Genomic DNA, 15,200 nt, shown 5'->3' on the forward strand with positions numbered 1-15,200 from the left:
ATAACGTTTAATGTTCAAAGCAATAAAGCGGAATGCTTTTATATCACTCATGGAAAACCCAAGTTTAAGAGAAAAGAGACCACACACGCTAATGTTGAGAGCCGTAAACTCCAAAATAGGGCGCCTGGGCTTCTGGACCGCGGGGTGGGTTAGTGGGTGTTCTGGCTGTGGCGTGGGGAAGGGGCAGTGCCACTCGTGGCAGGGATCATGCGGAGCCCTTGCCCACTCTCCCGCCATCCGTCTCCACCCAGCAGCAGAATATGACAATGTTAGCATTTTTCATTCCCCTGACGTTACCCATTAATAAGGCAATGATCCAAAAGGGGCTTTGCTGAGTCGGTTCTTTATGCGCCCATCACTCACGACGAGATAATTTCACACAGGATCGTTTTAAAATTAAATGACGATAAAAACGCTCTGCTGTTCTGTGTTCACCAGTTCATGGAAGTCTATCAAGTCATTAATGTGTCATGACAAACTGCTCGATGGATACACGAGTAATTAATTATTTGAATAAATAACAAGTTGAACTTGGGGCTTTGAACCACAGTGACACCACGAAGCCCGTTCAGGGTGTCTTGGAAGCCTCTCCAGAGCACCGGTGTGAAGAGTTAAAATGTGGGCCGGGGGTTGGGAGTGATGCAAACGGATTTCATAAAGACAGGGTAAGATTTTCTGGGGAGAAAGGCGCGGTGACACGTCCCCTTGCCCACCTGCGGTTCAGTGTCAAAGTTCCTTGGCAGCGGCCGTTTCAGATGCCACTTGATCAGCGGTGACTTCAGAGAACAATTAGACATTTTCATAATCACCATTAATCTCTGCATATTTTGCAAGATAATTACAGCAATTATTATTTAGACTTCTCTTTTATATGCCCATTGTAGAAAGGAACAAGTACTTATTATCCTGGAGAGTTCAAAGAACCTTGGGTGAAGATTCTTTGTCATCCCCATGCTCATTAGCTCAGCTCGTGTTGCCTGGGAAAGTTCACCATTCGGGAAATCGGAGAGATTCCATGGGCGCTGTTGTTAAACCTCAAGGCTGAGCTCCACCGTGGGCCAGAGTGGCTGGCGGGGTTGTTTGCCTGGGTGGGGAGGTGCCAGAGGAGATGATCATGCCTTGGATTGCTGTCAGGTGACCAGTACAGTCAGAAACAGGAGGTGGCCTCACACCTGTTTCCTCTGGAAGATCTACAAAGTGAACCAGCCACCAATATTTAGAGGATGTGGTGTGTGTGTGTGTGTGTGTGTGTGTGTGTGTGTGTGTGTGTGGTGTGTGTGTGTGTGGTGTGTGTGGTGTGTGTGGGGGGTATGTGGTGTGTGGGGTATGTATGTGGTGTGTGTGGTCTGTGTGTATGGTGTGTGTGGTGTGTATGTATGGTGTGTGTGGTGTGTATGTATGGTGTGTGTGGTGTGTATGTATGGTGTGTGTGTATGTGGTGTGTATGTGTATGGAGTGTGTTGTGGTATGTGTGTGTTAGTGTATGGTATGTATGGTGTGTATGTGATGTGTGTGTATGTGTGTATGGAGTGTGTTGTGTGTATGTGATGTGTGTGTGTTTGTGTATGGTGTGTGTGTGTGTTTGTGTATGGTGTGTGTGTGTGTTTGTGTATGGTGTGTGTATGTGTGTGTGTGTATGGTGTGTGTATGTGTATGTGTGTGTGTGTGTGTGTGTGTGTCTGTGTGTGTGTGTCTGTGTGTGTGTGTCTGTGTGTGTGTGGTGCCGTATGCCCCCTAACAGTTCATGTTAAACCTGGGTAGCTCTGGCTTTGTACCTCACAGCGACTTGATAGACGGCAGCACACTCGTGACATTTGCAGGTCACAGTGGATGTCACTCCAGCCATTGGTTGAGTCTCAGCTGCTCTTTCATCCCGTCACCGAGAGATTACTTGCTAAAACGCCATGTGGGGTGGGTGGCTATGGTTACTGTGCCCTGTGTGGATGAGGTGCCCTTCTCTGGCAGAGTCCTGATCATGGTTAACGTTCAGGTCTTCATCCTTTCACCATGGGAGCGGTCCTCAGGGGACAGCCAGGGTAGGGCTGGACTCCACTGTCAGAGAGGAAGATCTTGGTGTCACCTCTGGGGTCTGGGTCTGGGGAGTGGAGGGGGTGTTGGTTTTGGGGGGGTTGTTTGGGGAGGTTTTGGCTCTTTTGCGGGGGGGGGGCGGGGGGACACACTATACTTACCTAGTGTGTGCTGTTCACAGGCTGATCTTACTGCTGAAATACTTGGGACGATAGGAATCAGTCATGGAATCAAAGTAAAGGCATTGGCTTAGGCGGGGGAGTCGGCTCCGTCAGTAAAATGCTTGTCCTTAAGCATGAGGACCCGAGTTCAATCCCCAGAACCCACATAAATGGTAAAGTGTCAGATGTGGTGCGAGTGTGTGTCAGATGTGGTGGAGCAAGTGTGTGTCAGATGTGGTGGAGCAAGTGTGTGTCAGATGTGGTGGTGCAAGTGTGTGTCAGATGTGGTGGTGTGAGTGTGTGTCAGATGTGGTGGAGCAAGTGTGTGTCAGATGTGGTGGTGCAAGTGTGTGTCAGATGTGGTGCAAGTGTACAACCTAGTATTGGGGAACTGGAGACAGACGGTGTGTGGAGTGTGCCCAACCTGCCACAGTGTCTGAAAAATCTCTGTGAATTTTCTCCTCAAAGCCCCTGTTGGTTTCTCTGCTTTATTACCTCCCCTAAGACTTAGGGCTTGAGCTAGCCAGCAGTTATTTATATCCACTCAGGGTTCTGTGGTCAACAGGATGGACTAGATGGTCATGAATGGAACCATCACACGTATGACAGGGGACACCTTCATTGATGTGGGAAGAGCAGAACCAGGACCGTTGGCCTTCACTCCACACAGCCAGCCCAGCTGGGACACAGCAGCAGACCACACTCCCAGGTGTACAAACTGGTGTCACATAGACATTGTGACACCATGTGCCAAAGCAAGTCACATTGCCAAGCCCTGATGGAGGAGAAGGAAAGCAGTTACACTTGGTGATGGCATCCGTGTCCCTTTGCAGAGGGATGGGCTAGGGTTAGGGTTAGGGTTAGGGTTAGGGTTAGGGTTAGGGTTAGGGTTAGGGGTTAGGGTTAGGGTTAGGGTTAGGGTTAGGGTTAGGGCTAGGGGTTAGGGTTAGGGTTAGGGTTAGGGTTAGGGTTAGGGTTAGGGTTAGGGTTAGGGTTAGGGTTAGGGTTAGGGTTAGGCCTATGTGGTGTTTTTGCAGCCCACCAACCCCTGTCTACTCTCAGAGACACCCTGTCCTGGCCACAGGGCTTCCTCTGACTGGTGTGGGGGTCACTAGGAAAAAAGAAAGGATCCCACTGTTGAATTTATTTGCATCTACTTTCGAAAACTTTCTAATGATGCCTCAGAGATATATACTTCATAATTAAGAAATCTAGTGTTTGAGATAATTCCTATTAAGAATTGGATCTTAGCCCTGGGGTAGACATAATAACCTGGTGTGTGTGCTGCTGACTTGACAGGAAAGCAGGTTTGAGTGAAGCGCGGTCACCTTTGCTCAGTTGGCGAGTAGAATAGGGAAGAGCCCTGTCTTGCGCTTAGTGCCTTGTGCCTGGGGTCTTGTGCTGGGCCCTGTCTCTCAGCCTGAACTTGGGTTCAGCTTCTCTTGGCATAGGTGTGTGTTGTGCATGCCGCAGGGACAGCACCCAGGTCAGTCTGTCTTCTTCCTCGGGGTGGACATCGGGGCATCCATGGGCTGTCGCAACTCAGCCCTGGGGTTAGCGCAGCTTCCCTGGGTTTTCACTGGGAAGTCGCTGTTGTCCCTTCCATAATGGGGTGCAGTCTGGGGAGTGAGATGCTTCTGCACACAGAGCAGCCTGTGCCTCGGCACACTTGGACTTGGCAGCCATTGGCTGTCCTGTCAGTCATTCTGATTTGGGGGTTGGCATTTGATGCGGAGGGCCTTTCTCTCAGCCTGTGGATATGTTTATCAGCTTCTATCAGCATGAACCAGTGGCTTCTCGTTCGTTGACCTCCTTTTTCTTCCTAAGACAGCTGTGTAGCTCAGGCAGGTTTTGAACTTTCAATCCTCCTGTCTCAACCTTCTGAATTTGGTATCACTGGCATGCACCACCCCATCTGTGTCCTTTGTCATTTTCTTAGATGCTCAGACTATCCTGTAGTTACCAGCAGGAGCTCCATCAAGCCAGCTTCCATGTTTCCGTGGTTCTGTGAGTGTCTTTGTTTTCTGGCTCAAGAAGTTCCTGGTTTTCCTTTTCAGTCTAGAATCAGCCATTTCTCTAAGAGCCTGCTTCTTTAGAGAAACAAAAAGAAACAAAAGCCAGGGCTCCAAGCCTGCATGCTGCTCCCAAGTGCCCTTGAATCTAGGCCCTCAGCCGAGAAGCATGTGTCCATGCATGTGTCCATGTGTGCACACACAGCCCTGCACTTCCATCCATATATTAGTCCCTACACCTAGACACTGAGGCCGGGTTTATGCTGACTAACCCTGTTCTGGTCCATACCACACAGTCTCTCTCCCCACCCCCTCTTCTCTTTCTCCCTCTCTCAGGGCCCCAGGCCCCACTTTTCTCTCTTGTGCTTACTAGTTAGTCCTAACAGTTTTGCCCATGGTGTTCCAACCTACACAAACCAGTTTTCTTCTGTTGGACCTCACAAGTGCCCCACAAAAAGCACATGCTAGATGGAAACCCCAGCCCATCTGCTGCCTACTGCCTTGCCCACCCTCATAGCAACTCCTGGCATCCCGTTCCATCACCCTGGGTCCCTCCTGTTGCTCTAGCCCAGTTCCCAGGCTCTCAGTTCTTCCATCCATGTCGGCTTCTGTACGTTCCCTCTCCTACACTCCTTCTGCAAACAGCCCTTGCCCCAACCACCTGCACCAGCCTTACTACCTGTATTAATTAGGGCTTTGGGGAAATAATTAAACACCATAATCAAAAGCAACCTGGGGAGGAGCTTGTTTCATCTTATACTTTACATCAGAGTCCATTATCCAAGAAGTCAGGATAGGAACTTAAAGGCAGGAACCTGGAGACAGGGCTGAAGCAGAGTCCATGGATGACTGTTGCCTTCTGGCTTGCTCTACATGGCTTGCTCAGCTTGCTTCTTTATACCAACCTGGATTGCAGGCCTAGGCTGGCACCACCCCCAGTGGCCCAGGCCCTCCCATGTCTATCATTAATCAAGAAAATACCCCCCCCCAGACTTGCCTACAAGCAGCCTGATGGAAGCATTGTCCCAATTGGGTTCCTCTTCCCATATTCCTCTAACTTGTGTCAAGTTGAACCAAAACAAAACAAGCAAACAAACCAGCCAGGACTATTGACCCCTTGTCAACTTGGCACACTGATGCACTACAATTAAACCATAACCTGTTCTTTTATGTTTATCCCCAGCGTCTCAATATCAACATCACAAAATAAAAACATTCCAATTTTTAAAATTTTCACAGTCTTTAGGAATTTAAACACTTTAAAATTTCAGTCTATTTAAAACATCCAAAGTCTCTTTCAAAATACAAGGTCTCTCTAAAATATCTAAAGTCTCCTAATTGTGGGCTCCTGTAACATCAAAGATTGGGCTACATACTTCTTATTTCAAATAGGAAAGGCCAGGGCACAGTTATAATAATTTCAAAGCAAAACCAAAGTCCACTGGTGTAGAAAGCATGGTGCATGGTATCTGGAATTCACTTATGGTCCTCCGGGTTCCACAGGACTTGTACAGCTCCCCTTCTTGGGCTGTACCAGTCACAGCACTCACAGCTCATCCCACAGGCTCAGGCTGGTGCCGCCACAGCTGTTGCTGTCCTTGGTGTAGTCCCAAGTACTGGCATCCCTAAAATGCTGGAGTCTTCATTGCAACTGGGCTGTGCCTTCACTAGTAGCTTCTCCTGGGCTCTATTCAGGGACTCCAGCCCTGGCACCTGGTGCCAAGCCTTAACTTGCCCTCATGGCTCCTTCAGTCCTGAGGCTTCTATTGCAACTGAGGCTGAGCCTTCACCAGCAGGCTCTCCTAGGCTCTTATGATGCCAAGTCTCAGCTGCTCTCCATGACCTTTTCGTGCCTTCAAAGCCAGCATCACCTGGAAGACTCTCACAAGACTCTTCCTCTTGCCTCCTTATACCACACTCTGCTGCCAGCCGGCCGGCATGAGATGCAGCCTTGGCCCCATCTGGGCCATAACTTCTGAGTGCTGAGAAAACACTCCCCGAAGATTTTGTCTCAGTGATGCTAGTCTTTTCTTAATCACAGCTTACTCTTCAGCCCCAGGTGACCAGTATTAATTGTCCCAACAAGGCAAAGGCTGTACTTTGGTGGTTCTGTCTCGTGTTGATCACAGATAATTCTTCAGGGCTGCATAGTCTTGTTACAGAATAGCACAGCACAGAGTCTTTACTTCCTTTGGAAAGTGCATGAGCTGGGTCCCTGTCATCTGCACTGCTCTCAGCATTATATTCTAAGTTCCCACAACAGCTCAGCCAGCCCTGATCACTCAATGCCTTTTCCAGCCAAAAAGTTGAAGTGATTCCACAGTTCTCCCAAACACAGTCAGGTCTGTCACAACAATATCCCACAAACCCGGTACCAATATGTCTGTCTTAGGGTTTCGTTTTGTGTAATAAAACCCCGTGGCCAAAGCAACTTGGAGAGAAAAAGGTTTGTTTCATCTTATATTTCTGTATCACAGTCCATGATCGAAGGAAGTCAGGCAGGAACCTGGAGGCAGGAACTGAAGCGGAGGCCATGGAGGGTGCTGCTTACTGCCTTATTCAGCCTGCTTCCTTATACCATCTGGGACACCGTGCCCAGCGATGGCATCACCCAGAGTGATCTGGACCCTCCCTCATCAATCATTAATTAAGAAAGTACTCCACAGGGATGGGGAAAAACCGTAATCAAAATATATTGTGTGAAAATTAATTTTCAATTAAAAAAAGAAAATGTTCATAGACTTGCCTGCAGGCTGTCTGATGGAGGCATTGTTCCAATGGAGGGTCTTCTTCCCACGTGACTCTAACATGTCACATTGACAAAAGGAAAACCAGCCAGGAGAGTCTCCCCGGTGGTTCTTCTGTCTGGTCACCCTAGCTAGACACACACACACACACACACACACACACACACACACACACACACACACACACACACGAAGTATATTTCTCTATACTTTCAGGCACACATAAATGCACAGAAAACAGTTACAGGCCCAAGGCCCATGCAGACCCCCCTGGCCTAGGGTTCAGAGTGTGTTAGCTTAGCTGGCCTTTAGGGATGGATTCCTTGGAAAACAGATTCATATATTGAGACATTCAAACAATATATTTTAGCTGGCAGTGGTGGTGCACACCTTTAATCCCAGCACTCAGAAGGCAAAGGCAGACAGGTCTCTGTGAGTACAAGGCCAGCCTAGTTTACAAAGTGAGTTGCAGAACAGCCAGAGCAACACAGAGAAACCCCGTCTCAGAGAAAAGAAAAAGTACAGTTTAAAATGGTTTGTGTTGGTGTTGAGGTAAAAAGAGGCCCCAGAAGGGAAGGCACACCTCCCCTCCTGAGGTGTCCGCCCCCACAGAGGCCGTTGTGTGTGACGCTCAGCCAGCAGGGCCTGTCCAGTGGCCCCCAAACTTGCCTGCAGTAACAGTGAAGTGGCTGGATGGGAATGGCCCTTGTGTTACAGCAGCCCGCCTCCCTGAGGACTGCTGTTCTCAAGGACGGCCTGCCTTCCGCTCTGCACAGTCACGCCCCCATGCTTCATCTCCTGCTCGCCAACGGGCTTTAGAGTTTCTGCTTTGGAACGTCAGGTGTGAGCACTGACTCCAGAGTCTCCTGACTACAGAGGCCTCCCGTTAGTCCCATGGATGTGAACCTGAGACAACTGTCTTCACCTTAAGCCAAGTGTAAATGGTCTTAGAGCAAAGCCATTACAGAGTTATAAAGTTTCCTCAGAGAAATGCCGCTGTTCTAGCTGGATGTCTAGGCCCTCCTGGCTATAGGACATGTCCTCCTACCCTTCCCGCTCTCAGAGCTGGCCAGGAACCTCCCTCCCTGACCAGATGTCTGCATTAGAGCAGGGCCGCTCTCAGCAGGGCTGAGGTCTCACTCCTCTCCTGGTACTAGGGATGTGGAGAGGAATCCCCCGTCACCTGAAGCGACAGGGTTGGGCATTTTGTGTAGAGATGGGTCTGGAGATGATCGTGTGTGTGTGTGTGTGTGTGTGTGTGTGTGTGTGTGTGTGTGAGATCCAGAGTGCTTGTGCCCAACAGACCCTGGGGAGTGTCCGTTAGTGGGAGACGCCTCTAGTTTATTAGCCTGGGCTTCTTTAAAGCAGTTTTGTTTGTTTTGTTTCTGCCTGTGGTGCTGGGGTGGAACCCAAGGCCTTGCACCCGCTTAAGCGAGGCCTCCATCCCTGAGCCGGGCTCCCAGCCCTTTAGGACTCTTTCCAGGGGACATCAAACAAATGAACCTATGGAGGGGGGGCGGGGGCTTGGTTCTTGTTTTCTTGAAGGAAAGAATTCAGTCAAGACACAGATATTTTAAGCTGAAGTTCATTTAGCAGAGCAAAACCAACAGTCAAAGAGAGATGGGGGGGCTGCCCCCAAGGTGGGGTGCAGCCTAGTGCGTTCTGTAATGTGGATTTTAAAGTCTTAGGAATATTTATGAGGTGACATATTCATGGGGTGAGGTGACCCTTTTTCCCTCCCAACTCATAATGAACCAGATTTCCCTTTCGTGGTAGTTCTTCCCATGGTCCTCTAGAAAAGCCCATGGGACTAGGCTTGAGGTCAAAACCACAATGCAAACGGTATTTGAATGGTGCCGGTCTCTTGAGGATACAGACCCTTCATTAGTTCATGTGGAGGATAGCCCAAGCCTAGCTGCAGCTCAGGGACATTTAACCACAACGACATTCTGGCCACTGGGAGACCTGGCTAAGATGCAGCCTTGGCTTTCTTCAGTTGCCTCACATCTTACTCCTTACCTGTGTGGTACCAGACTGCTCCAGAACCTCATTTCTGGATCAAGCTTTGCTTGTAACTGCCAAGAGAACAGATGGCAGGGAGGGCACTACTGGGTACCCTGTGCGTCATACCACAGTGCAGGGCAGACATTGCATCTATACCTCTGGGAGCCTTTGACCGGGACTCACGCACGGGTAAGATGGTTTAATATGGATACACGGAGTTTGTGAAGGGCCTTTTCCTCTGTGCAGCAGTAATATCATCATCCCTAACCAACCAAGAAGCTTGTTTGTACATGGGCTTTGTGTTTTTATCTCATTGCCACAGGAGTGGCCCAGATATTATCATTTTCTTTCACAGTTGAAAGAAGGGTCAGATAGAGCGACCCTTGTCCTAGTCACAGCAGTGGGGTAGGAGGTTGTGCTCTGAACTCATCCCCCAAAGAAACGGTCTGTGCTCTGTATATGAAAACCAGGTGTCAAGTGGCTGCCGCGGAACGGCTGTGCTCGGCTCACTCATGCTCGCTGCCTCGCCCCCACCCCGGCGTTGCCGACGAGGCAGGTGAAACTCTGACTCGGGATTAAGTGACTTACCAAAACCACATGCCTGGCAAGCGGGCACCACACACATGTGACTGACACCAGTGCCCACACTTCTTCTTCCTCTTGAGCGTGGGGCTCCGGAGTCTCCGGCTGTTGCTGATAAATTGCTCCTTTTGGCTTATGAATAACATGGCAAAACAAATTACTTTGGGGACCTAGAAGGAAGTTGTTGGCCTTGTGTAAACTCAATTGGAATGTCACCGAGCAGACAGCTCCGGAGGCGTCTACAAATATCTTCCAAAGATATCTCCAAAGTGAGTCACCCAGAAAGCAGGACGCCCCGTGTTTTGGTTTGCAAATGAGTTTTGAGAAATGGCCTTGAGATCGTGAGCTGCTGGCACTTTTCCCATCCCAAATTGCAAAGGACTTTGGGAATGCCACTTTGGGAAAAGGAGGGGAAGGGGTGGGATACTGATTGCTTACTGCTCCGAGCCCCAAGCAGGTACAGGAGATTAAAGGCCCCCCACCACTCCAACCACATTGAATTCCATTCCAAAAACGACTACCTGCCAGTAAGCCAGTTTGCCAAGCCTCCTCTAGGACGTCCAGGTACCATTACCTGGCTCACCTGGCGCTGTGTGGTGACTGTAAGCAGGTAACAGCAGAGGTGATGGGAGTGGGGTTTGGTTTTAAAATTTCATTTTTACAGCTCTATTTTATGACTCTTTATCAAGCATGCTGAGATGAAATCTAAGTGTCCTTGTCCCTTCTGCTTGTGGAGATGTCAAGGAAGGATGGAGTTGACTGCTGTGAGCAACTGTGGGTGATGGTGGAGGCCCGAGGTACGGACCCCTAGGTGATGTGGAGGCCCGAGGTACGGAACCCTGGGTGATGGTGGAGGTCCGAGGTACAGAACCCTGCGTGATGGTGGAGGCCCGAGGTACGGAACCCTGGGTGATGGTGGAGGCCCGAGGTACGGAACCCTGGGTGATGTGGAGGCCCGAGGTACGGAACCCTGGGAGCTGTCAGTGGGCGGTTTGTGTAGAGTCTGAAGAAGCCTGAGGCATGTGTCAAGATGGGGGATCAAAGGCGAGCTCTAGGGATGGCTTTGGGAAGTAAAATGATAGTTTCCACACAAAGGGAGGAGGCAGGAGCTATGATGGGGAGCCCATTTGCCAGGCAGGCTTCCTACAGGTTCATAGAGTTATCTGTGGGAGCAGAAATCCAATTTGATGTTCAACCAGATGCAGCATGCAAATTGGGCAGCTTCCCTGAGAGCAGCAAAGATGGGGTCTGGGTCAGCGGAAGCAGAGAACACAGCTCTAGACACCCCCTCTTTGCAGCGGGGGTGAGGCATGCAGCAGATTACGGCTTTATTTGTTTAAACCTCAGGATCAGTAAGCATTCACAGTCCTCTTGACTTGTGCTGGCTGGTTGTAAAAAGAACAGTTGAACGAGCTCATTGTTTGGGGGCCTCTTTCTTTAATGTATTTTACAAACACTCGCGGTGACAGGCCTGACATGCAGATTTCTATGTACTTGCTCTTCAGTCTGGGATTACAGCATTAATAACACAGTTCCGTGCTTCGTGCCATTTTTAAGCATGATCGTTATGATAAAGGGCATATACTTAATTACAGGCCTGCTTAATTACAGCTCTGTTGCAGCTCGTTTGTTTAGGAGAATGCTAATTGCGCTACGGAGCCCACGGCACATCCTCGCTTTCATCTGCTCCTTGTTGCTCCATCCATGGATCGGCATTTGTTAAAACTGCCACCAATTTTCTTTTTTAAGTAAAAAGAAGAAAGCAGTGGCCTGACACTAAAGGGACACAGCTCTAGTCAGATATCGGGAGCCACAGTGCCGGGATGCTGTCCCCACAGCAGACCCCTGGCTGCTGTCGTCAAGTGTGTCCGTTGATGTAAAGAGTCTGCTCCTGAGCACTGGAGTGTGAGGCCCACTTTAGACAGGCTCAAAAGTGTGGTGGCCCAGTGTGGACACAGCCACCAGCCCATCCTTCCACCACAGGCCAGGCTGTGGACCTGAACACTAGCTCTGTCACAGCCCTGAAACTCCTGAGTGCCTGACTTGTGTGAAGAGGCTGCAGGTAGGAGGTTGAAGGTTCACCACCTCGTACAAGGGAAGGAGCCTGGTTCCTTGCTCTCCTCTGTGGAAGAGACCTTGGGGGGACCACGGGTCCTCCACCTTCTTCTCTCGTTACCTCCAAGGCTTGGAGGAGCCTTTGTAATGTCACCCTGGGAACCCTACCCGGAGGAAGGACCAGTACCCGCTTCTGTGACATGACCATGCACACAGATCAGGCAGGATCAGGGAGAAGCCCTGCCCTAACTCTTGCTGGTTGGCAGAGCACGTTGACCCTGTGAACCAAGTCACAGCAGTGTGTGGCCCTGAGTAGGGTCAGTGAGAGCCCAGTAGCTAAGACAGCAATCCATGCTTCCGCTCTAGAACAGTCGTGATGAAAACATACCAGCCCTGGCTGGGGAAGGAGAGAGGAAGGGGGAGAACAGGGCTCCCCATCAGAAGGAGGACAGAGATGATTTACGAGCAATCTTGGGGACCATGTGAAAAATGCTTGCCAACATTTTTAGGGATTATGTTTGCCAAACCTCTGAATGTTTTCAAATATGGAAGGCCGTCCAGATAAGACCCCTCCTACAGCTAAACGGCGACACACAGGCCCTGCTCCGGCCCAGCATGTATCACTTGCTCTCCCTGTTCGCTCTGTGCAGTACATCTTCCAAGAGGAAGTGAGACCCTGAACCGTGATTGGTCCGGCCAGCCCTCCTCCCCGCAGCTGTGGCTTCTTAGCCCACCTCCAGCCTTCTCTTCTCCAGACACAAGCCCCAACCTGCCTCTCCCCATGTGTCAGATGCAGTGCTGGGTACTGGGCAGAGTCCCACCTCCCCGGGGCAGCAGGCCTGAGTCTGCCTCTCTATTTCCATGTGGACTTAACTTAGGGCCCTACAATGTCCTCCCTGTTTTCACGGCTCTCAGGATGATCATGCGAGAATATTATACAAGCTCAAAGCAGACCTGTGGCCATGCTGTGGCACTGTGGCTTTGAGGAGGGCACCTTCCATGTTCACAATCAAATCATATGATGTGTCCAACCAGCACTAAGGCATCCCCTTTTGTTACTGTGCGCGTCTCCCATTCATCCAGTAGAGATGGCCCTAAACTACAAGGTGTGACATTGACCCTGGGAATTCCATGCTCTGACGTAGCCCAGATGTCAATATTCTGTGCCCTCCATCAGATTTCACTGCTGGCCGATTAACAAGCATTCCTTCTAGGTTCCTATCCCGTGTTTCTTCTCAGATAACAGGTGATGTCCTGACCCCTGCAGAGCAGTTGGTTAATCTGCCTCTCCAGTGCAGGCTGCGTCCTATGGAAGGGGAGGTGGATGCCACTGTGGAAGCCAGATGACAACTTTGTGGTGTCATTTCCGTCATTCTACCTTTCTGTGACTCCAGGGCTCAAACTCAACTTGTTGAATTTGCGCAGCATGCTCCTTTACCCGCCGAGCGTCTCACCAGCCCCTACCAGATTTTTTTAAGACATATTTATTTTATGTGTGTGAACGTTGGCCTGCATGCCTGTCTGGGCACCACATACAGTGCCCAGGAGGCCCGAGGAGGGTGTCGGATCCTCTGGAACTGGAATTACAGATGCTTGTGAGCTGCCATGTGGGTGCTGGGAATGAAACCCAGTATCCTCTGAAAGATTTTAGCCCCTGAGCCATCTCTCCAGTGCCTTGCACCCAACCACACACACACACACACTAGGTTTTTTTTTAATGCAATTTGGCCGGTAAGTATGGCCTGGAGGTCACATCTGCCTCCATGTGTCCTGAGCACTGGGAGGCCGATCTAGGTGGTTTCTCTTGAGCGCTGCCCTGCTGGCTCTACCAGATGGGCTAAGATCTGTTCTCTCGTGAATGGGAGGAGTGTCTGACTGCCCGACCTCCTGCTGTGAGTCCCCTTTACCAAAGGTGACCTCAGTCACTTTACCAAATGGCTTCTTTCCGTCAGGACTGGGCGCAAGGGGCTTCCATCTCTGTTGCCCGTCCAGGCAGGAGTGTACCTGCCACCACCCTCCTGGTGGCCACTGTCAGGCAGCCTCATGTTTCTCACGGTGTGAAACACTCTGCCCCCGAGCTCCCGCAAGCGTCCCGGTGAGGACGTCACTGTAGAAGTGGCTAAGGGGAAGCATCATTAGTCCCTGCACAGTGCTTGTGTCAATTGTCATCTGTGTCCAATTGTCCTGAGTCAGGGCTTCCAGGTTACTGCTTCCTGCCCATATGACCTTGGTAGGCTCTCCCTCTGGACCCTCTGTTTCGTCATCTCAAAGTGATCAGAAGTGATATGAGGGCCCTGGACCCAGCAAGCATCTGAGGTTAGAGCACACAAGAGCTGTGCGGGGTAAATGGAAGCTTAGAGTTCACATTGGGTGGCCAGTGGCAGGAGCCATGGAGGCCTTTCTGGGTGTTGATGGGCCCTCCATCCCTCTCTGGCAAGCTTGTGGCTTTCCAAGGATCCTTCATTCATGGTACTGTCTGCTGTGATAGGTTTTCAGGTCATACGGGGTGTTTGCATGTGGGTCTACGACATTATCTGGGACCTTGTCCCTCCTCCCTGGGCTAGTGTCGCATACATCATGCCCTCTTCTGGGTTGTGGGGCCCAGCTGCAGTGGGAGGCGGTCCCTGCTGCAGGCGTTTGCCGAGCCTGGAAAGCACACAGCAGGTGGCCCTGCAGAGGGGCTCGGGTGCAGGCCAGCCCTGCCCTTTGTTCCCTCCCTCCAGCAGTATTGGGGACACAGCTTAACACACCCCGCAGGGCACATCTTGTAGATGGCACTGCACTCCGGGCCAGGCTCTGCGCCTTCCTCTCCTCTCCACTCCTGATTCTCTTCTGCCCTAGCCCTAGAAGTTGGCCTTGAATACCAAGGAAGCCTTCATTTTAGGAAAGGGGGGGTGGGGCGTGCAATGTCCATTCACAACCTCTATCTGCCACAAACTCCCTCTCACTGCAGGCTGCAGGTGCCTACGCTGAGGGCCAGAAGTGTAGGCTGAATTTTGCCTCAGCTCCATCCGGTCTCTGCAAGACTGGTGTCACACTGTGAGGACCCTGCATCACAGGCTCCTCTGTGGCAAGATTGCCACCAGTTTGGTGGTGGAGATGTAGACACACGTAGATTGCAGGGGATGTGGTGCAGAAAGGAACTGAGTTTCCAGGTCCCTGCATTTCTCCTTCACGGGCTGCTCATTCCACACCCCTCCCCTCATGTCCTGTCGGACTCAGCCCTGAACTCTGACAAGGAATCAGTCACCGTGAGCACGTGTTCCCCTTTCCCACATACACTGAGTCCACTCTTCACGGCTCTGGCAAGTTCTGGGCACACTTCACTGCAGACCCAAAGCATACCTCGAAGCCATTAGCCATGCTTCTTTTACACGTGACTGACTTCACCACACGCCCAGGCCAGGACTCAAGCTCAGTCATTCTGACCACCAGACGGCTTGTCTTTCCATGGAGACCCTGATGAGCACCTAACACCACCCAGGAGAGGTGATGGCTCAGCCTAGAGAATGGACAATGGACATGCTAGGCCAGCTTCCTCCCAGAATGCTCTTCTGTCCCCTCCTAGCCACATGTCACTTTCTTCCTGCTGTCAGGCCCTTAGTGGCTCC

The 15,200-nt window shown here is 50.8% G+C and overlaps 1 protein-coding gene across 3 annotated transcripts in view; it reads left to right on the plus strand.

Annotated features, from left to right (window-relative positions):
- Mvb12b (multivesicular body subunit 12B) overlaps positions 1-15,200 on the plus strand; it is a 160,205-nt gene that overhangs the window by 119,090 nt on the left and 25,915 nt on the right. The gene's annotated exons all lie outside the window — the stretch shown is intronic.

Source organism: Peromyscus maniculatus, chromosome 4 (genome assembly GCF_049852395.1).
Source record: "Peromyscus maniculatus bairdii isolate BWxNUB_F1_BW_parent chromosome 4, HU_Pman_BW_mat_3.1, whole genome shotgun sequence".
Taxonomy (NCBI): domain Eukaryota; kingdom Metazoa; phylum Chordata; class Mammalia; order Rodentia; family Cricetidae; genus Peromyscus; species Peromyscus maniculatus.